Source organism: Dendrobates tinctorius, unplaced genomic scaffold, assembly GCF_039654945.1.
Source record: "Dendrobates tinctorius isolate UK_male_01 unplaced genomic scaffold, ASM3965494v1 ptg000243l, whole genome shotgun sequence".
Taxonomy (NCBI): domain Eukaryota; kingdom Metazoa; phylum Chordata; class Amphibia; order Anura; family Dendrobatidae; genus Dendrobates; species Dendrobates tinctorius.
The window spans coordinates 8,418,184-8,441,417 of NW_027361910.1; the positions used below are offsets into that span (position 1 = coordinate 8,418,184).

General features: G+C 44.3%; 1 protein-coding gene across 1 annotated transcript in view; it reads right to left on the reverse strand.

Moving 5' to 3' along the window:
• The window catches only part of PIWIL1 (piwi like RNA-mediated gene silencing 1), a 376,145-nt gene extending 355,671 nt beyond the window's left edge, over positions 1 to 20,474 (reverse strand). Inside the window, exon 1 of the mRNA XM_073557066.1 lies at positions 20,383 to 20,474. The gene's annotated coding sequence lies outside the window, so the exon portion shown is untranslated. The remainder of the gene's footprint in view (positions 1 to 20,382) is intronic.
• Between the last annotated feature and the right edge of the window lie 2,760 nt (positions 20,475 to 23,234).

Genomic DNA, 23,234 nt, shown 5'->3' on the forward strand with positions numbered 1-23,234 from the left:
AAGAGGTAGATGATGATGAGACACAGTTGCAAACAAGTCACGTTGTTAAGTCAGCAAGTCGGGTGGAAGACCAGAGTGCAGAAGTGGAAGACAAGGTGGTGGACGATGAAGACACTGACTCAACCTGGGAAGGTGCCATGCAGTGCGAGCATAGCAGCGCAGAGGGTGAAAGATCTGCAGCACCACAATAGGCAGGAAGAGGCAATGAGTTAGTCAGAGCATCCACATCGGCAATATCGCAGGCCAAGGGTTAGGTGTTCCCCAGTCTAGTGCTTTTTTTTTTTTTTTACTGAAAGTGATAACAAGAAAACGGTCATGTACAACCTGTGCAGTACCAATATCAGCAGGTGCCTGATCACTATCAGCCTGACCATCACCAGCATTCTCAGGCATGTCATTCAAACACCTGACTAGTTGGGCCAATCGCCTGGATCCGCAATCAGTGTCTGAGGGTGACACCACTGCCTCTTCCCCTGTGGTACATGTTTGCCAATTCCCTGTCTAGGGCGCAGGTGTGGATGCCTCCCATCCTGCAGCTGTCGTTGCACATTAGTAACCATTATCAGCAACCCCCTCATCTGCCATCTCCCATCTCTGAATTATCATTCAAATTGGTCACCAGCTGGAAGCACTGCAGCACTGCCTCGGTTAAGTGGCTACAGGCTCTGTTCAAACTAATTTAGTTAGGTGACTAATAGCACACCACCACAAGGTTGTTTAAAAGTCTGTTAAACAGATCTCTCAGCTGAAGCTACAACCAGCATAGTCATGCGTGATAACATCTGGAATCTGGTGGCAGCTCTGAACCTTGGTAAGCTCGCACAAGTACCATACCTAGCCCACGTGCTCAACTTAATGGCTCACTGCTTCCCGAAAACCTACCCAGATTTGCCTGAGCTCCTTGTGAAGGTATGTGGGTGTGCGCCCATTTCCGCAAGTCAGCTTCAGCTGTCGTCGGTCTGGCAGTGCAGCAGCAGCACTTGCAAGTGCCACCTCACCGACTGGTTTGCGGCCAGTCCATGCACTGGACCCCAACATTATATATGTTTGCATGGCTTTGTGAGCAGCAAAGGGCAGTAGTTGAATACCAGCTACAATATGCTTGTCGGTATTCCTGTCAGCCTCCACCCATAATAACAGACGAGTGGGCATGAATGTCTGACACCTGTGTAGTTCTCCAAAACTTTGAAGAATCAACTAAGACAGTGAGTGGTGATAACGCCATAATCAGCGTAACCATCCCGCTTCTGTGTCTACTCAAATGATTGCTGCTCATATTTAAAGAAGAAACTTTGCATGCGGACCAAGTGGAGGTGGAGGAAGAAAGTACACAGGGTGATACTACAGAGCCCAGCCTCGTCTCCTTTTCTTAGCTTGGATTGGGGGAGGAGCAGGAGATGGTTGCCTGCGCTTCCGAGGATACTACCAGCACCATAGAATAAGAAATCCGGCACTCCTAAATTAGTTTCGTTTTATTCACAGCTTAACAATCCACACGGTGTACATTCTATTTGTGTTACGTTTCGGTCACTATCATGGACCTTCCTCAGACTGTATACAGTGTAGAGGAAAAACAACAACAGAAAAAATAAATTAACATTAACTTATATAATAAAGTGCAACTGGTTTTAAAATGACATTGCATAATCCAGTATAGTCATATATGAGCTAGAGCTCATAGAAGCACATGTTACACATGAATGAATATTTATGTAAAGCGGACTACAGTCCCAGAAAAGTGGATTAACCCCATCATACAGAGGGAAAAGTATACATAGAATCCCTATCAGGACATCAGACATGTTATATCTTACAAAAAGTACTATGAGACCTTAGATCAACCAATGGACGGGTTTGAAGGGAAAATAGTATATATTTATAATATCTAATCATGGAATCTGCCTCCACAGGAGACGGTAGCATAGTCACAAAATATACCATAAAGACCTGCAGCGTTTGGTAGCATGGTAATAGAAAAGTGAAAAAACAAGACAGGAAACAGGGTATGGAAATACTCAATAAGAAATGCTTTTGGACTTAATTTTTTAAAAGAAAGGAAAAAAAGGCCAACTGCCAATTATGTAAATCAGGTGATTAGCATCTCTGTGATGAGGAGGGGTGTGGTCTAATGACATCAACACCCTATACAAGGTGTGCTTAATTATTAGGCAACTTCCTTTTCTTTGGCAAAATGGGTCAGAAGAGAGATTTGATGGACTCTGAAAAGGCAAAAATTGTGAGATGTCTTGCAGAGGGATGTAGCAGTCTTGAAACTGCCAAACTTTTGAAGCGTGAGCACCGAACAATCAAGCGTTTCATGGCAAATAGCCAACAGGGTCGCAAGAAGCGTGTTGATAAAAAAGGCGCAAAATAACTGCCCTTGATTTGAGGAAAATCAAGCATCAAGCCAGTAAAGGTCTAAAAGAAGAAAACATAATGACATGGCCCCCTTGTTCACCTGATCTGAACCCCATAGAGAACCTGTGGTCCCTCATAAAATGTGAGATCTACAAGGAGGGAAAACAGTACACCTCTGGGAACAGTGTCAGGGAGGCTGTGGTGGCTGCGGCACGCAATGTTGATCGTAAACAGATCAAGCAACTGACAGAATCTATGGATGGAAGGCTTTTGAGTGTCATCGTAAAGAAAGGTGGCTATATTGGTCACTGATTTTTGTTTTGTTTTTGAATGTCAGAAATGTTTATTTCTACATTTTGTGTTATTATATTGGTTTATCTGGTGAAAATAAACAAGTGAGATGGGTATATATTTGGTTTTTATTAAGTTGCCTAATTCTGCACAGTAATAGTTACCTGCACAAACAGATATCCTCCTAAGATAGCCAAACCTAAAAAAAAAAACCCACTCCAACTTCCAAAAATATGAAGCTTTGATATCTGAGTCTTTTGGGTTGATTGAGAACATAGTTGTTATTCAATAATAAAAAAAACCTCTCAAATACAACTTGCCTAATAATTCTGCACACAGTGTAGCACCAAAAAGGTCTATCTTCGTCTCATCAGACCAGAGAATCTTATTTGTCATAGTCTGGAAGTGCTTCATGTGTTTTTTAGCAAACTCTATGCAGGCTTTCATATGTCTTGCACTGAGGAGAGTCTTCCGACCGGCCACTCTGCCATAAAGGCCCGACTGTTGGAGGGCTGCAGTGATAGTTAACTTTATAGAACTTTCTCCCATCTCCCTACTGCATCTCTGTAGTTCAGCCACAGTGATCTTGGGGTTCTTCTTTACCTCTCTCACCAAAGCTCTTCTCCCACAATTGCTCAGTTTGGATGGATGGACAGGTCTAGGAAGACTTCTGGTGGTATCAAATTTAAGGATTATGGAGGCCACTGTGCTCTTAGGAACCTTGAGTACTGCAGAAATTCTTTTGTAACCTTTGCCATATCTGTGCCTTGCCACAATTCTGTCTCTGAGCTCCTTGGCCAGTTCATTTGACCTCATGATTCTCATTTGGTCTGACATGCACTGTAAGCTGTGAGGTCTTTTATAGACAGGTGTATGCCTTTACAAATCAAGTCCTGTCAGTTTAATTAAACACAGCTGGACTACAATGAAGGTGTAGAACCATCTCAAGGAGGATCACAAGTAAATGGACAACATGTGACTTAAATATGAGTGTCTGAGCAAAGGGTCTGAATACTTATGACCATGTGATATTTCAGTTTTTCTTTTTTAATAAATTTGCAAAAATTTCTACATTTCTGTTTCTTTCAGTCAAGATGGGGTGCAGAGTGTACATTAACGAGAACCAAAAATGAACTTTTTTGAATTTAACAAATGGCTGCAATGAAACAAAGAGTGAAAAATTTAAAGGGGTCTGAATACTTTCCATACCCACTGTAATGTCACGAGGACTGAACAGAGGTTGATTCAAAATCATAAGAACAACAGATTACCATAAAACCTGCCGATAAGTGAGGGGCCATAGTAATTATGTATCAGAAATGTATTCTCAATTTAGTGACCCGAACTTATGCATCAGTTTCTAGATACTCCACTTTTGATTTGAAATAAGTATGACAGCGAACCTTTTAAGAGCCATCCAATGGTCCCGATATTTTACACCTTACTAAAAATCCTTAAGAATCTTACTCACCCTAGAGCTCCAGTTGTGGCTTCTACCAATTATTTGTTATTGTAAGGAGGAAGAACGGGTCGTGGGTACTTGCACGATGCCGGGTCTGGAACTGTCAAGGCTGCGCCCAGTGTTGCCGGGGGGAAAGAATAAGGTACCGGACAGGTCCCATGACCCAAGAGGAAGGGGCGTGGTTAAGCTGGGCAGTGAACAGGAAGCACGGGAAAGTCTCCTCAGTTTCCCACTGGCAACGAGAGGAGAGTGAAGGGTGCGGCGCTGTTATGAATGGGTCACCGAGGAGGAACAACAAAAAGCTAAGTCCCAGAAAACCAGAGAGATTGGTATCTATGCAGATTGCAGATCCCTGATCTTAACCACACAACTAACAGTAGCAGTGGAGCATTCCTACGATGTTCCTAGACGCCTCGTCACCGCCGGAGGGCTACATAAACCTAAAGCAAGAAAAGGGAAAACTAACTGCCCCAGAGGAATAGACAGCCCCCACACATGTATTGACGGTGAAGCAAGATGAAAACACAAACACAGGCAGGAAAATAGGCTGAGCAAACGATGGGGCCTGACTAACTAGAAAGGACAGGAAAGGAAAGCCACTGTCTGCAATCTGCCAAAAAACCCTACCAAAATAATGTCCAACACATCTGATAGCAAAATTAACCCTGAAGTCACTAGACTTCTCACACTATATCAGCACTCTGAAATATTCTGAAACAGAGCAAAAATAGGCCAATCTAATAAGGGACAAAAAGGCAAATTGGCAAATACAGATAAATAGGAGTGGAAGTTCAGCATGGCCCCAGCAGGGGCAAGCTGACCACAAAAGAAACTGAATTGACCAACAAGCGCAAGTGTGAACATTAGCAAAAAACAAACTTAACTTGAGAAGACTGGAAGAGAGCTGAAGTCCAAGACCGGAGAAGCAGACTGAATCACCAGCACCAGGATAGGGCGTCGGCTGTCTTATATCCAGTCTGATACTCCAGAGATCCAATCGTTATCCTCCTCATCAGGTGGCAGATCACTACCACTTAAACCAACCTCACTACCTCCTGTCACCACCAGAGGGAGAACAGAAGGAGAACTCTCAACTGGTGGAGCAGAAAATGAGCTCATAACACGGCGCGCTCCGAAGCGTGAGAGACAGCGTGGAGCTGAGCTGAACCTTCGTGTACGCGCCATCAAATCAGTGGGAGTGCAGAGCGCCGTGAGCCCGGCTAATCAGAGATCAGCGCTCGCGCAGAGGAGCAAGGGCCAAGTGCAGGACCCTGCGGTGCCTTCCCCATTGCTGACAGACGCGCAGAGATACCCATGCTGGACAGAGACTACTGCAGCGATCCTCACATCTGCGGCACAAATTTATGGACAAGGGGCTCAGAGGGCAGAACCAGTGACCACCCACTGCCACCAGAAGCTAAACCAAGATCTGTTGGGAGCCAGAGGTGTATCTAGGCTTTCTGGCATCTGGGGCAAGAATTCGGTTCGGCACTCCCCCTTCCCACAAGAACACATGCGAGTTGCACACTTAGTCAAGTACATAAGTATGAAAATTGCATATGAGTGAAGTGTCCATGTGATGACTACTGGAACCTGCAGAGCTGAATCCTGACATGGCTTCTGAATTCTCACAATGAATGCACTGCACAGTTTTAGGATTCTCCCTTACTGGTGGCAAGAGTACACGGTCATGTCAGCTCAAGCATGTGGCCACATTCTGACTAGACGTGCCCGGCCTCGCTCAGTTCATTTTCATTGAGTGAGGCCACACATGTCCAGTCAGCATATGACCGCATGTATGTAAATTACCGGCACGAGAGAATCCTAACAGCTTTCAGTGAGCACTGTGAGAATTCAGAAGTCTGCAGTCACATAGAATGACTGCAGACTCAGCACAAACCTGGACAACCCTTTTAATGCTCCTTACATAAATAAAAACTTGAGAATAACTCAGTTTCACAAATAATATTTACATACAGGTACCTTATAGATGATGTCATCTCTGGAGTCGTTCTCCTTTTCTTCATCTTGTCCTGACCCCATGATGAGTATTCTCATCCACAGCCGTCTCTGCAGACTTCCATCTTCTCCAGTCTTCTGCAGCAAATCGCCACACAATGCCCTTAAAGATAGAAGTGTCATTATGATGCTCCTGAATAAAAATATCTGCAGTACACTGAGCCCCTGAATAAATAATTGCCCCTCACTATTTTGTCTGCACAAAATATGACCCCACACTGTCCCTCTTTTGGTACATGCTCTTCAAACTGACCTTTCCTTTCCATACTGGGATCCCTTTTCTCACTGTCCTCTCACACTGTGTCCTCCCTATAGGGCTCAGTCTCTATACTGTACCCTCTCATCACACTCCCCCTCTTTGGTATACAGTCCCCTTCTGGCTGTACCCTTACACTGTCCCCCATGCTACACCCCCACTACTCAGTCTCTATTCTGTGCCCACTCACTTTTCTCCCCCATACTGTCGCCTCACATTATTCCCCTCCCTCCTCATACTGTCTCCTCTTACATCCCCCTGTTCACCATACTGTCTCCTCACTTTTTTACCCCCTCACTCTCTATATTGCCTGCTCACACATCTCCCTCACACATACCCCTACCTTGTCTGCACACATCCCATCACCCTCACTCCCCATACTGTGTCCTCATGCATTTTTCCCATCGCTACTCATACTGTGTCCACATACATTCACCCGTTCACTCCCCATACTGTCTACACCCATACCCCCACTCACCATACTGTGTCTACACCTATCCCCATACTGTTTCCTCATTTTGTGTCCTCATATCTCCCAACACACATTAAATCCCCCAATCCCCACTTCAAATCTCCCCACACACATTAAATCCCCCAACCCCACTCCAAATCTCCCCACACACATTAAATCCCCCATCCAAACCTCCCCACACATATTAAATCCCCCATCCTAACTCCAAATCTCCCGACACATTAAATCCCCCCATCCCCACTCCAAATCTCCCCACACACATTAAATCCCCCATCCCCACTCCAAATCTCCACACACACATTAAATCCCCCATCCCCACTCGAAATCTCCGCACACACATTAAATCCCCCATCCCCACTCTAAATATCCCCACACACATTAAATCCCCTATCCCCACTCCAAATCTTCCCACACACATTAAATCCCCCCATCCCCACTCCAAATCTCCCCACACACATTAAATACCCCATCTCCACTCCAAATCTCCCCTCACACATTAAATTCCCCATCCCCACTCCAAATCTCCCCACACATTAAATCCCCCATCCCCACTCCAAATCTCCCCACACACATTAAATCCCCCATCCCCACTCCAAATCTTCCCACACATATTAAATCCCCGATCCTCACTCCAAATCTCCCGACACATTAAATCCCCCATCCCCACTACAAATCTTCCCACACACATTAAATCTCCCATCCCCACTCCAAATCTCTCCACACACATTAAATCACCCATCCAAATCTCCCCACACACATTAAATCCCCCATCCTCACTCCAAATCTCCTCACACACATTAAATCCCCCATCCTTAAACCAAATCTCCTCACACATATTAAATCCCCCATCCCCACTCCAAATCTCCCCACACATTAAATCCCCCAATCCCCACTCTAAATCTCCGCACACACATTAAATCCCCCAATCCCCACTTCAAATCTCCGCACACACATTAACTCCTTCACTACCAAGGGTGGTTTGCACATTAACTCCCGGGCCAATTTTTACAATTCTGACCACTGTCCCTTTATGAGGTAAGAACTCTGGAACGCTTCCATGGATCCTGGTGATTATGACATTGTTTTCTCGTGACATATTGTACTTCATGTTAGTGGTAAAATTTCATTCAAATAACTTGCGTTTATTTGTGAAAAAAACGGAAATTTGGCAAAATTTTTAAAATTTCTCAATTTTCCAACTTTGAATTTTTATGCCCTTAAATCACAGAGATACAGCACACAAAAAACTTAATAAGTAGCATTTCCCACATATTTACTTTACATCAGCACAATTTTGGAACCAAAATTTTTTTTGTTAGGAAGTTATAAGGGTTAAAAGTTGACCAGTGATTTCTCATTTTTGCAACACCATTTTATTTTTATGGACCACATCATATTTGAAGCCACTTTGAGGGGTCTAAATGATAGAAAATACCCAAAAGTGACACCATTCTAAAAACTGCACCCCTTAAGGTGCTCAAAACCACATTCAAGAAGCTTATTAACCCTTCAGGTGCGTCACAGGAATTTTTTTTAAAATTTAAAAAAATGAACATTTAACTTTTTTTCACAAAAAAAATACTTCAGGTCCAATTTTTTTTATTTTACCAAGGGTAACAGGAGAAATTGGACTGCAAAAGTTATTGTGCAGTTTATCCTGTGTACGCTGTTACCTGCTATGTGGGGGGAACCACTGTTTCGGCGCATGGCAGAGCTCAGAAGGGAAGGAGCGCCGTTTGACTTTTTCAATGCAACATTGGCAGGAATTCAGATCCGACGCCATGTCACGTTTGGAGAGCCCCTGATGTACCTAAACAGTGGAAACCCCCTACAAGTGACCCCATTTTGGAAACTAGACACCCCCCAAGGAACTTATCTAGATGTGTGGTGAGAACTTTGAACCCCCAAGGGCTTCACAGAAGTTTATAACGTACAGCCGTACAATTAAAAAATCATATTTTTTCCACAAAAATGATCTTTTCACCCTCAATTCTTATTTTTCCAAGGGTAACAGGACCCTAAAAGTTATTGTGCAATTTGTCCTGAGTATGCTGATACCCCACATGTGGGGGTAAACCACTATTTGGGCGCATGGCAGAGCTCGGAAGGGAAGCAGCGCCATTTGACGTTTTTGGCTGGAATTGAGATCGGACACCATGTCGCGTTTGGAAAGCCCCTGATGTACCAAAACAGTGAAAACCCCCTATAAGTGACACCATTTTGGAAACTAGACCCCCCAAGGAACTTATCTAGATGTGTGGTGAGCACTTTGAACCCCCCAGTGCTTCACAGAAGTTTATAACGCCCGGGCGTGAAAATAAAAAAATCTTATTTTTTCCACAAACATGATCTTTTAGTCACCAATTTTTTCATTTTCCCAAGGGTACCAGGTGAAATTGGACCCCAAAAGTTGTTGTTCAATTTATCCTGAGTACGCTGATACCCCATATGTGGGGGAAAACTACTGTATGGGCACACGTCAGGGCTCGAAAGGGAAGTAGTGACGTTTTGGAATGCAGACTTTGATGGAATGGTCTGCGGGTGTCATGTTGCTTTTGGAGAGCCCCTGATGCACCTAAACAGTAGAAACCCCCCACAAGCGACCCCATTTTGGAAACTAGACCCCCTAAGGAACTTATCTAGATGTGTGGTAAGCACTTTGAACCCCCAAGGGCTTCACAGAAGTTTATAATGCCTGGGCATGAAAATAAAAAAGTCGTATTTTTTCCACAAACATGATCATTTAGTCCCCAATTTTTTTATTTTCCCAAGGGTAACAGGAAAAATTGGACCACAAAAGTTGTTGTCCAATTTGTCCTGAGTACGCTGATACCCCATATGTGGGAGAAAACTACTGTATGGGCACACGTCGGGCTCAGGAGGGAAGTAGTGACGTTTTGGAATGCAGACTTGGATGGAATGGTCTGCCGGTGTCATGTGCGTTTGGAGAGCCCCTGATGTACCTAAACTATTGAAACTCCCCACAAGTGACCCCATTTTGGAAACTAGACCCCCCACGGAACTTATCTAGATGTGTGGTGAGCACTTTGAAGCCCCAAGTGCTTCACAGAAGTTTATAATGCCCGGGCGTGAAATTAAAAAAATCATTTTTTTCCACAAAAAATATATTTTTGCCCCCATTTTTTTAGTTTCCTAAGGGTAACAGGAGAAATTGGACCCCAAAAGTTGTTTTTCAATTTGTCCTGAGTAGGCTGATACCTAGAGTTGAGCGATACCGTCCGATACTTCAAAATATCGGATAGGAATGGATCGGCCGATCTTTAAAAAAAAGTATCGGTATCGCCGATGCTGATACCGGAAGTCCCATTCAAGTCTCTGAGACTTCCGGTATCGGAATTGGAAAAACCCTTTCCTGCCCTTGTACAGCCTCTCGGGGGTCTGTACGGCCTTCCGGGGGACTCTGCCGGCCTGCCAGGGGTCTGTGCCGGCCTGCCGGTGGGCTGTGCGGACTGCCTGGGGTCTGTGCACCCTGTGGGGGTCTGTACCGGCCTGCCGGGGGGCTGTGCCGGCCTGCCGGGGGGCTGTGCTGATGTCCGGGGATCTGTGCAGGCTGCGGGGGGCTGTGCTGATGTCCGGGGGTCTGTGCAGGCATCGTCCGATGGGACTACAAGTCCCATCGGGCGATGCCTGCTACCATGACAGTGATTGACACATTAGCCAATGATGGGACAGTAGTAGTCCCATCATCCGGCCTATGTGTTGAATGTAAAAAAAAAAATACTACATACATACATACTACATGCATGCTACATACATACTACATGCTACATACATAGTACATATATACTACATATATACTACATGCATGCTACATACATACTACATACATACTACATATATACTACATGCATGCTACATACATGCTACATACATACTACATGCTACATACATGCTACATACATATATGCATCATACATACTACATGCTACATACATACTACATACATACTACATATATGCATCATACATACTACATACTACATACATACCACATATATACTACATACATACTACATGCATGCTACATACATACTACATGCATGCTACATACAATACATTCATACAATACATACATAGACATACAGTACATATAACATAGAGTAACATACTTAAAAATACTTGTCACATTGTTCCCCGAAGCCATTGTCGTCTACGGAATAAATATTAACATAACAAACCACAAAAATACTCACCCATGATCCGAAGCAGTCCACGAGTGTGTCCCACGACGATCTTGGGTAGAGAACTGCAGCATCAGCTGATGCTGCTGCTCTCTACGGGCTGCAGGAATCCAATGACGGAAGGTAGGTATCCTTCCGCACTGTATTCCTCCGCCACTTAAAAAAAAAAAAGTCCCTAGTCTCACTTTATGGTAAAAGCTGTGTGGGAACATGTAGTATGTATGTAGCATGTAGTATGTATGTAGCATGCATGTAGCATATATGTAGTATGTATGTAGCATGTAGTATGTATGTAGCAAGCATGTAGTATATATGTAGTATGTATGTAGCATGTAGTATGTATGTAGCATGCATGTAGTATATATGTAGTATGTATGTAGCATGTAGTATGTATGTAGCATGCATGTAGTATATATGTAGTATGTATGTAGCATGCATGTAGTATATATGTGGTATGTATGTAGCATGTAGTATGTATGTAGCATGTATGTAGCATGCATGTAGTATGTATGTAGTATGTATGTAGTATGTATGTAGCATGTAGCATGTATGTAGCATGCATGTAGTATATATGTGGTATGTAGCATGCATGTAGTATGTATGTAGTATGTATGTAGCATGTAGTATGTATGTAGCATGCATGTAGCATGCAGTATGTATGTAGCATGCATGTAGTATATGTAGTATGTATGTAGCATGTAGTATGTATGTAGCATGCATGTAGTATGTATGTAGTATATATGTGGTATGTATGAAGCATGTAGTATGTATGTAGCATGCATGTAGTATGTATGTAGTATATATGTGGTATGTATGTAGCATGTAGTATGTATGTAGCATGCATGTAGTATGTATGTAGTTTGTATGTAGCATGTAGTATGTATGTAGCATGCATGTAGTATATATGTAGTATGTATGTAGCATGTAGTATGTATGTAGCATGCATGTAGTATATATGTAGTATGTATGTAGCATGTAGTATGTATGTAGCATGCATGTAGTATATATGTAGTATGTATGTAGCATGCATGTAGTATATATGTGGTATGTATGTAGCATGTAGTATGTATGTAGCATGTATGTAGCATGCATGTAGTATGTATGTAGTATGTATGTAGTATGTATGTAGCATGTAGCATGTATGTAGCATGCATGTAGTATATATGTGGTATGTAGCATGCATGTAGTATGTATGTAGTATGTATGTAGCATGTAGTATGTATGTAGCATGCATGTAGCATGCAGTATGTATGTAGCATGCATGTAGTATATGTAGTATGTATGTAGCATGTAGTATGTATGTAGCATGCATGTAGTATGTATGTAGTATATATGTGGTATGTATGAAGCATGTAGTATGTATGTAGCATGCATGTAGTATGTATGTAGTATATATGTGGTATGTATGTAGCATGTAGTATGTATGTAGCATGCATGTAGTATGTATGTAGTTTGTATGTAGTATGTATGTAGTATGTATGTAGCATGTAGTATGTATGTAGCATGCATGTAGTATGTATGTAGTATGTATGTAGTATGTATGTAGCATGTAGTATGTATGTAGCATGCATGTAGTATATATGTAGTATGTATGTAGCATGTAGTATGTATGTAGCATGCATGTAGTATATATGTAGTATGTATGTAGCATGTAGTATGTTTGTAGCATGCATCTAGTATATATGTAGTATGTATGTAGCATGTAGTATGTATGTAGCATGCATGTAGTATATATGTAGTATGTATGTAGCATGTAGTATGTATGTAGTATGTATGTAGTATGTATGTAGTATGTATGTAGCATGTAGTATGTATGTAGCATGCATGTAGTATATATGTAGTATGTATGTAGCATGCATGTAGTATATATGTAGTATGTATGTAGCATGTAGTATGTTTGTAGCATGCATCTAGTATATATGTAGTATGTATGTAGCATGTAGTATGTATGTAGCATGCATGTAGTATATATGTAGTATGTATGTAGCATGTAGTATGTATGTAGCATGCATGTAGTATATATGTAGTATGTATGTAGCATGTAGTATGTATGTAGCATGCATGTAGTATATATGTAGTATGTATGTAGCATGTAGTATGTATGTAGCATGTATGTAGTATATATGTGGTATGTATGTAGCATGTAGTATGTATGTAGCATGTATGTAGCATGCATGTAGTATGTATGTAGTATATATTTTTATTTATTTTTTTTTAAACATTTAACACATAGGCCGGATGATGGGACTACTACTGTCCCATCATTGGCTAATGTGTCAATCACTGTCATGGTAGCAGGCATCTCCCGATGGGACTTGTAGTCCCATCGGACGATGCCTGCACAGACCCCCGGACATCAGCATAGCCCCCCGGCAGGCCGGCACAGCCCCCCGGCAGGCCGGCACAGCCCCCCGGCAGGCCGGCAGAGACCCCCGGAAGGCCCGAAATGACGGCGCATCATGATGCGCACACACCGCGCATCATGATGACGTCATTTCGGCTGTCAATCAACTTTGAACTTCCGATTCCGATGCCCGATATTGAAAAAATATCGGATGTCAGTATCGGAATTCCGATACAGCAAGTATCGGCCGATACCCGATACTTGTGGTATCGGAATGCTCAACACTACTGATACCCCATATGTGGGGGTAAACCACTGTTTGGGTGCATGGCAGAGCTTGGAAGGGAAGGAGCACCATTTGACTTTTTCAACGCAGAATTGGCTGGAATTGAGATCAGACGCCATGTTGCATTTGGAGAGCACCTGATGTGCCCAAACAATGGAAACTCCCCCAATTATAACTCCAATCCTAACCCCAACACACCCCTAACCCTAATCTCAGCCCTACCCTAGCCCTAACCCTAGCCCTAACCCTAATGGGAAAATGGAAATAAATACATTTTCTTTTAATTTTATTGTTTTTCCCTACCTAAGGGGGAGATAACGGGGGTTTGATTTACTATTTATGCCGGTTTTTATGTTTGGCAGCTGTCACACGCTAAAAGACGCTTTTTATTTTAAAAATAGTTTTTGCATCACCACATATATAATTTTTCCATATTTTGACCCACCGAGTCATGTGAGGTCTTATTTTTTGCGGGACAAGTTGATGTTTTTATTGGTATCATTTTCAGGCACGTGACATCGCTTTTTATTCCGATTTTTGGGACGCAGAATGAACAAAAACCAGCGTTTCATGAATTTCTTTTGGGGAGTGCGTTTACACCGTTCCGCCTGCGGTAAAATTGATAAAGCGCTTTTATTCTTTGGGTCAGTACGGTTACAGCGATACCTCATTTAGGTCGTTTTTTTATGTTTTGGTGCTTTTATGCAATGAAAACAATTTTATGTAAAAAATAATTATTTTTGCATCGCTTTATTCTGTGACCTATAACTTTTTAATTTTTTTGCTGATGATGCTGTATGGTGGCTCGTTTTTTGCGAGACAAGATGTTGTTTTCAGTGGTACCATGGATATTTAAATGCGTCTTTTTGCCCGCGCGTTATTGCACTTTTTGTTCGGCGGTATGATAATAAATCATTATTTTTTTGCTTCGTTTTTTATTTTTATTTTTTAAGGGGTTCGCTAAAGGGGTTAACTAATGGGACAGTTTTATAGGGCGGGTCGTTATGGACGCGGCGATTCCAAATATGTGTACTTTTATTGGTTTTTTTTTATTTCCAAAAAATGAATTTATTTGGGAATATTTTTTTTTTTTTAAATTTATTTAGCGATTTTTTTAAAATTATTTATACACTTTTTTTAACTTTATTACATTGTCCAGGGGGACATAACTGTCATGTGACAGATCGCTGATCTGTCACATCACAGATCACTGTGACAGATCAGCGATCTGTCACAGGCACTACACAGGCTTCCTCGTGCCTGCGCTTTGCAGGCACTGACGAAGCCAGCTCCCTGCAGGCCCCCGAAGGTCCCCATCACCATCTTGGATCCGGGGACCTGCAGGGATGGAGCCCCCCCGCAACAGTGCTGCACATTGCGCTGCTGTGGGGGGCTCAGGGAAGCAAGGAGGGAGCCCCCTCCCTGCTCATGCTTCCCTTTAACCCCCGGTACACCGCGATTGTGTTTGATCGCAGTGTGCAAGGGGTTAACGTGTCGGGGGTGGTCCATGACCGCCCCTGACACATTGTGCCAGGTGTCAGCTGTGATAATCAGCTGACACCCGGCCGCGATCAGTGGCGCTCACCACGTGGGTGCCGCTGATCGCTATGATGTAATATTCTGTCCATGGGAATTAGGTCCAGGTTCACATGGACGGAATATTACGTCCATTGTAGGTAAGGGGTTAAATACCCCATCCCCACTGTAAATCTCCCCACACACATTAAATCCCCTATCCCCACTCCAAATCTCCCCACACACATTAAATCCCCCATCCCCACTCTAAATCTCCCGACACACATTATATCCCCCTTCCCCACTCCAAATCTCCCCTCACATTAAATCCCCCATCCCCACTCCAAATCTCCACACACACATTAAATCCCCCATCCCCACTCCAAATCTCCCCACACACATTAAATCCCCCATCCCCACTCCAGATCTCTCCTCACACATTAAATCCCCCATCCCCACGTCAAATCTCCCCACACACATTAAATCCCCCATCCCCACTCCAAATCTCCCCACAACACATTAAATCCCCCATCCCCACTCCAAATTTCCCCACACACATTAAATCCCCCATCCCCACTCCAGATCTCCCCTCACATATTAAATCCCCCATCCCCACGCCAAATCTCCCCACACACATTAAATCCCCCATCCCCACTCCAAATCTCCCCACAACACATTAAATCCCCCATCCCCACTCTAAATCTCCCCACACACATTAAATCCCCCATCCCCACTCCAAATTTCCCCACACACATTAAATCCCCCATCCAAATCTCCCCACACACATTAAATTCCCCATCCTCACTCCAAATCTCCCGACACATTAAATCCCCCATCCCCACTACAAATCTCCCCACACATTAAATTCCCCATCCCCACTCCAAATCTCCCCACACAAATTAAATCCCCCCATCCCCACTCCAAATCTCCCCACACACATTAATCCCCCATCCCCACTCCAATTCTCCCCATACATATTAAATCCCCCATCCCCGCTTCAAATCTCCCCACACATTAAAAAAACCCCATCCCCACTCCAAATCCCCTCACACATTATGTACCCTCCCCTTTAATCTTTGGTGTTTTCTTCAGCTCCAGAGTAGAGCACTTACCACCGATGCTCTTCACGCTTCTGTTCGCCGGCTTGTGACATTAGCAGCGTGATCACATGACCTTATCATGCTGCTGGCGTCGCTCTGACCCAGTGGTCAGAGCTTCAATTGTACTCACGTCTGTGCAGAGTACAATTGACCCTGCGAGCCATCATGCTGCAGCTTCTCTGTGCCGGCTGTCATCTTGACACCCGACACAGAATGGCCGACTCCCAGTCCAGGGGCGGCAGAATGCACCTACCAGGGGAGACACATTAGGCTGCCTGACTGCACCCCCCTGCCGGCTGCGCCTGGGGCACATGCCCCGGCTGCCCCCCCCAGATATGTCTCACTACTAACCCCAGTGGACTGCCTTCGGCTGAGGAACGTAAAGACACGGTAAGTTTAATAACCGGACTCTTGTTATATTTCAATTTCTGTTCCCAATTTAACTGTTATCTTTCTGCGAGGAGTTCCCTTACTGTTATAATTAAATTGTTTTACTGTTAACCCTTGCTCTGCCTTCCCTGCATCACTGCATTCTTTAGCCTGCTTACATTTGGCATAGACGGCAGGATGCAGTCTACGAACGCAGAGGCAGAAGACCAAGCGGTCATGGGTACCCCGAGAGCCAGCTTACTGCTGGGGGCCAAGCTCAGCAATCTCCCAAATTTTACAGGGAGTACTTCACTGCTGTGGGACTGGACTGAGCAGGTTAAAGCCATGCTGAGGATGCACCCTATGACCCCATCTATGCAAGCAGAGATTGCTGTGATGGCCCTGGACTGGGATGCTAGATGTTCTGTAATGTTTCGGCCCCCTCATGAACGGAACACCTTCACCAAGGTGTTGCAAATTTTAGAAGAAATGCATGGGGATCCCACTGATGTCAGGAAATTGCGGATGCGATTGTTTAGCCATGTTCAGAGAGAGGGAGAATACTTAACTCAATACATGAATGCGTTACAAGAGGTGCACACGGCGTTCGCCAAGCGGGATGACGTGGTCGTGGGACTCCCTTATGTGATCTTGAGAGATCAACTTGTAGCGTGCTTCAGAGATGCGTCGCTTAAACAAGCTTTGCGGGAGCACCTGCGCAACGATCTGCGCATGACCTTCTTAGAAATCACGGCGAGAACAGGAGCAGGGGACAACAGCTGCGCCAGGGATGGTTCGGAGCAGTGAGGTACCCACATCGCCCATGGCCGAGCCAGGATGGGCCAGGGAGATCTGGAAGGAAATACAGGAAATGCAGGAAGAGTGGTCAGACTTTAGAAGAGTTTCCACTGTGGCTGCAAATCCATCCAGAGACAGGAGTGACCCCGAATCCCACTTGCCCGTTGTACATCACCAGGAGATGGGGCAATCCTGAGCAGAGAGACATCCGACTTGTTTCAAGTGTGGGGACGTTGGACACTATGCCCAAGGGTGTATGAGACGGGGGCGACCTCTTACTCGGCAACCGTTAGGGTGTGTGCACATGTAAGCGGTTTTTTTTTGCATTTTTTAAGCGTTTTTACCGGCAAAAATGCTTAAAGGGAAGGTGCCATCCAAAATTTTTTTTTCAGCAATTGAAAAAATGTAAAGAATTAATGTTTACATTTTCTTAAAAAATATTATCATTTGTTTTTAATTTTGCAAAATATGAAAAATAATTTTAAAAAGTTTGGCATTTCCACTTGTTAACACTAGGGGGAGCAGCTACTGAAATCTGGCACAAAAACCTATGACATCTAGGAACACAGTGAGCCGCCATTTTGATGGGGCCTGCAAAGTTACTGACTGTCTTTGCATGTAATGTCTGGATCAGAACAGGCCATCAATCAGCAGAAATGTTTCCTGGATTTCTGTGGAGCAGACAAGCAGATGGTCCATCCATGTGTATAAAACACAGCGCTCTATGTACAATACCTGGCACCGAACAGGGTGCCCCCCATAGACCAACACACTGCTCTCCTGAAATACTCTGTGCTGCTGTCACTCTGCTCCTTCCACCATATATCAGGCCCCTGTCGCCTCTCTTTCACACATCGCCAGGACAGGATCTGAGGAGAGGAATGGGGTCTTCGGTCACTGAGGATGGCAGGCAGGAAGGATTCTGGGAGCAGGGTGACAGCAGCACAGAGTATTTCAGGAGAGCAGTGTGCTGGTTTATGGGGGGCACAGAGGGAGATATATGGGGGAGGAGCAGGGTGACAGCAGTACAGAGTATTTCAGGAGAGCAGTGCGCTGGTCTATGGGGGGCACAGAGGGAGCTATATGGGGGAGGAGCAGGGTGACAGCAGCACAGAGTATTTCAGGAGAGCAGTGTGCTGGTCTATGGGTGGCACAGAGGGAGATGTATGGTGGAGGAGCAGGGTGACAGCAGCACAGAGTATTTCAGGAGAGCAGTGCGCTGGTCTATGGGGGTCACAGAGGGAGATATATGGGGGAGGAGCAGGGTGACAGCACCACAGAAATCCAGGAAACATTTCTGCTGATTGATGGCCTGTTCTGATCCAGACTTTGCATGCAAAGACCCCATTCCCCTCCTCAGATCCTGTCTTGGTGATGTGTGAAAGCGAGGCGACAGGCGCAGTCCGGGGTGACGCTGGGAAGCAGGCTGGGGGAAAATGTAGCCATACAGTAAAGATAAAAATGAGACTCCTCTCTTCAGCTGCCTCACCAGCCCTCCCCTGACTGCACCTATTACCCCTCACCCGTGTGCAGGTGCTCAGCCAGAACCACCCTAGAATGCTTTTAGCAGATAATACTGCCATAGTGTTCTCACATAATACCGCCATATACTTCACACATAATGCCGCCATATAGTTCATACCACCATGTAGATCACACATAAAACCAGCAGGGTGACAGCAGCACAGAGTATTTCAGGAGAGCAGTATCACACAGGATAGGATTAGATACACGGCTCAGCAGACAGTATCACACAGGATAGGATTAGATACACAGCTCTGCAGACAGAATCACATGGGATAGGATTAGATACACAGCTCAGCAGACAGTATCACACAAGAGAGGATTAGATACACAGCTCTGCAGTCAGTATCACACAGGGGAGGATTAGATACACGGCTCAGCAGTCAGTATCACACAGGAGAGGATTAGATACACGGCTCAGCAGACAGTATCACAGGAGAGGATTAGATACACGGCTCAGCAGGCAGCATCAAACAGGAGAGGATTAGATACATGGCTCAGCAGTCAGTATCACACAGGAGAGAATTAAATACACGGCTCAGCAGGCAGTATCACACAGGGGAGGATTAGATACACGGCTCAGCAGACAGTATCACACAGGAGAGGATTAGATACACGGCTCAGCAGTCAGTATCACACAGGAGAGGATTAGATACACGGCTCAGCAGTCAGTATCACACAGGAGAGGATTAGATACACAGCTCAGCAGGCAGTATCACACGGGAGGATTAGATACACAGCTCAGCAGGCAGTATCACACAGGGGAGGATTAGATACACGGCTCAGCAGTCAGTATCACACAGGAGAGGATTAGATACGCGGCTCAGCAGACAGTATCACAGGAGAGGATTAGATACACGGCTCAGCAGTCAGTATCACACAGGAGAGGATTAGATACACGGCTCAGCAGGCAGCATCACACAGGAGAGGATTAGATACACGGCTCAGCAGTCAGTATCACACAGGAGAGGATTAGATACACGGCTCAGCAGGCAGTATCACACAGGGGAGGATTAGATACACGGCTCAGCAGACAGTATCACACAGGAGAGGATTAGATACATGGCTCAGCAGTCAGTATCACACAGGGGAGGATTAGATACACGGCTCAGCAGTCAGTATCACACAGGAGAGGATTAGATACACGGCTCAGCAGACAGTATCACAGGAGAGGATTAGATACACGGCTCAGCAGGCAGCATCACACAGGAGAGGATTAGATACACGGCTCAGCAGGCAGTATCACACAAGACAGTATTACAGATATGCCCACACTGGTGAAACTTCCAGCCCCCCCCCAATTATACACTAGACTATGTTCTGTATATGTCACTGTCCTCCTCAGACAGCCATAAAAGCTGTCATAAAAAGGAAGGTATCAGATTACCGGAGATCACTGGGGCTGTGATTGAGGAGGTGGAGACAGAGCAGGAGGACAGGGGAGCTGGAGCAGGAAGCACAGTGCAGAAAGTGGAGCTCAGCAGATAGCACTGGGCTACAGTAAAATGGCACCCAGCCACACCTACAGCAGTGAATGGTGCAGCCCACAGGGGCGTGCCCAGTTCACTGCTAATGAGGCTGCAATGTGGGGTCGGGAACCGACCGCAGTCTCCTATGTACAGGGACGGCCATATTTGCAGACTGTATGAGTCCTCCACAGATCTGCAAATCAAGATGGCAGTGCCCAGTGGCTATATTAAAACATTATTACAAACAAACCATAAATCCTGGTTAGTACAACATTTGCTGAAACAACATGTTTTGTTACTCTTTTTTTGCAAATTATATAAAATTGCGGCACCTTCCCTTTAAAAAAACGCCTACAAGAAGCATCACATTCATTTTAATGAATTCTGCACTTTTTGTGCATATTGATGCGTTTTTGTCCACAAAAAAACGCATTGCGGTAAAAAACGCAGCATGCTCATTAATTTTGCAGAAAAATGCGCATTTCTCAACTGACGAGGAAGAGATACTCGCCTCGTTCTCAGACTTGGATAGTCCGCCCCCCGTCAGTCCCAGGGAAGTGCATGGGCCTGAAACCCCAGAGACAGCCGATTAATCAGATCAAGACATGCTCCCGTCTTCTACCACTCAACCTGAGCTATGCCATACGGAGCGGACAACAGCTGGAATACCTCCCACTCGTTATGAACAAGACCAGCTTAGTTGGCAGTGAATTATTCAAGAAATGGAAGAGTGTGAACGTCTGATGAAGGAACACTCACCTGTGGAATGGAGAGCGAGAGTGTGAGGATGAAGTCCGGGCTGTGGGTACTTGCACGATGCTGGGTCCGGAACTGTCGAGGCTGGGCTCAGTGTTGCCGGGGGGAAAGAATGAGGGACCGGACAGGTCCCATGACCTGGGAGGAAGGGGCGTGGTTAAGCTGGGCAGTGAACAGGAAGTGCAGGAAAGTCTCAGTTTCCCACCAGCAGCAAAAGTAGAGGCAAGTGTGCGGCGTGCTCTGCAGCTTGAGAGACAGCACGGAGGCTGAGCCGTGGCCAAGTCTTCGCGTATGCGCCATGAAGTAAGTAGGAGTGCAGAGCGCCGTGCCCCATCTAATCAGAGTGTAGCGCTCACGCGGAGCAAGAGCCAAGTGCAGGACCCTGAGGGGCGTTCCCCATTACTGATGGATGCACAGCGACACCTGTGCTGGACAGAGACTACTGCAGCAATCCTCACTTTGGCTGCACAGATTTATGGACTAGGGGCTCAGCGGGCAGAACCAGTGACCGCCCGCTGCTGCCAGAAGCCAGAACGGGATCTGTTGGGATCCATCTACAAGACTCAATACCGGCCGTTGCTGGTACTACTACCCCCAGTGGACTGCCTGTGGCTGAGGAACCTAAAGACACGATAAGTTTAATAACTGGACTGTTGTTATATTTCAATTTCTGTTCTCAATTTAACTGTTTTCTCCCTGCGAGGAGTTCCCTTACTGTTATAATTAAATTGTTTTACTCTTATCCATTGCTCTGCCTTCCCTGCATCCCATAACCTGCTTACATTATCACCAATAGTAATGGCATTAGTAAAAATTTGAAGGTCACATTTTCTTTCCACTTTACTCTAGATGTCAATAGTTTGTATACAAGCATTGAACACGAGAAGGGGATTTTGGCTGTAAAATTATTTTTGGACATTACACGTTTTCTACATTACAGAAGGATTTTTGCCAGTCTCTTCTAACTTTAATTTTGACAAACTATTTTCTCTTTGAGAATAATTTTTTTCTTCAAAGAACTGGGATCACAATGAGTTCGAACGTTGCGCTCCATGTGCAAACATTTTTATGACTCAATTTGAGACCACATTCATTTATACCAACATCTTACTCCAGTAGTATAAAAGCTGTGGGGGAACAAAAAGTGCACAAGACCATCAGGTGATACTCTTTTTAGCTACAAAGTAAAGTAAAAGGGAAAGTAAACTAATTGCATTTTCAATTGAAAAAGATGCTAGTCCAACGTTGAAATGTGTTGTGAAAAAAAAACTGTTCAAGTCATCTTTATTCCAAGGATTATTTATTACAGCAGCGCAGTCTAATATAGTGTTATCGTCCAAACTGGTCAACATCTTATTCCAGAAGCATTACGGTATATCTTTTGGAAAAGATATATAGACAATATCATTATGATTTGGAATGGTGATACGAATTCATTTAAATTTTCTAAATTTGTATTCTTATGCCCTTAAACAAGAGAATTATGTCACCCAAAATAGTTAATAAATAATATTTACCACCTATCTACTTTACATCAGCACAGTTTATGAAAAATATTTTTTTTTGTTAGGAAGTTAGAAGGGTTAAAAGTTGATCAGCAATTTCCAATTTTTCCAGCAAAATTTACAAAACCATTTTTTTAGGGACCACATCACATTTGAAATGACTTTGTGGGGCATATAACACAGAAAATACCCAAAAGTGACACCATTCTAAAAACTGCATACCTCAAAGTCCTCAAAATCACATTCAAGAAGTTTATTAACCCTTCAGGTCCTTCACAGGAATTAATGGACTGTGGAAGAAAAAAGAACAATTAATTTTATATTTTCACAAAAATGTTATGTTAGCCCCAATTTTTTTACTTTTACAAGGGTAAAAGGAGAAAATGGACCTCAGAATGTGTTTTTGAATTTCTATTGCGTACGGCGATACCCAATATGTCGAGAAAATCAGTGTTTGGGCATACGGCAGGTCTTGGAAGGGAAGAAGCACTGTTTGACTTTTTGAATGC